The following is an 828-nucleotide window of genomic DNA, read 5'->3' as shown; positions in this document are numbered from 1 at the left end:
GGTGGTGGAGCACTGGGACAGGTTGCCCAGGGAGGTGGTTGAGGCCCCATCCCTGGAGATATTCAAGGGGAGGCTCGATGGGGCAACCTGGTCTAGTTGGGGGTGTCCCTGCTGACTGCGGGGGGGTGGGACGAGATGCCCTTTGGAGGTCCCTTCCAGCCTGGGCAATTCTATGATTTTATGATTCTATAATGAGAAACGTGGCCGTTGGGACAGAGCTGCCCCCCCGGTGTCCCCCCGCAGCCGCCGGTGGCACCGTGGGTCCCCCCCGACCTGGGGGAAGGAGTGTTGCCCCCGGGATGGGTGCCAGGCCCAGCCGGGAGCCGCCCTGGCCCCGTCCCTGCGCCACCGGTAACGAACGTGGGCCACGATCGTTAATAGCGAAGCACAAAGGTCGCGGCGTGGCCTGACCCCGGTGTTTGCGAGCTGGAAATAGCTCCACGGGAAGGGAGCCATCGGCTGCACCGGAGAGGCACATGGATCTGGTGCCACAGCTGCCCTGGCTCGGGCCCAGCCTCCAAAAAAAGCCACGGGGAGCTCCGGGCGGCATCAGGGTGAAGGGATGTCAGAGAATCATAAAATCATCCAGGTTGGAAGAGACCCTTGGGATCATCGAGTCCAACCATCTCCCCTACTCTACAAAGTCCTCCCCTACACCATGTCCCTCAGCACTGCATCTAAACGGCCCTTCAACACAGCCAGGGATGGGGACTCCACCCCCTCCCTGGGCAGCCTCTTCCAACGCCCGACCACTCTTTGGGGGAAAAATTCCTTCCTAATGTTCAATCTAAACCTCCCCTGTTGGAGCTTGAAGCCGTTCCCTCTCGT

The 828-nt window shown here is 61.5% G+C and overlaps 1 protein-coding gene across 1 annotated transcript in view; it reads right to left on the bottom strand.

The window, feature by feature from the left end:
- The window catches only part of CNPY2 (canopy FGF signaling regulator 2), a 10,709-nt gene that overhangs the window by 1,429 nt on the left and 8,452 nt on the right, over positions 1-828 (bottom strand). The window lies entirely within an intron of this gene.

Source organism: Calidris pugnax, unplaced genomic scaffold (genome assembly GCF_001431845.1).
Source record: "Calidris pugnax isolate Ruff unplaced genomic scaffold, ASM143184v1 scaffold370, whole genome shotgun sequence".
Lineage (NCBI taxonomy): Eukaryota > Metazoa > Chordata > Aves > Charadriiformes > Scolopacidae > Calidris > Calidris pugnax.
This window is presented reverse-complemented; position numbering and strand designations above follow the sequence as displayed.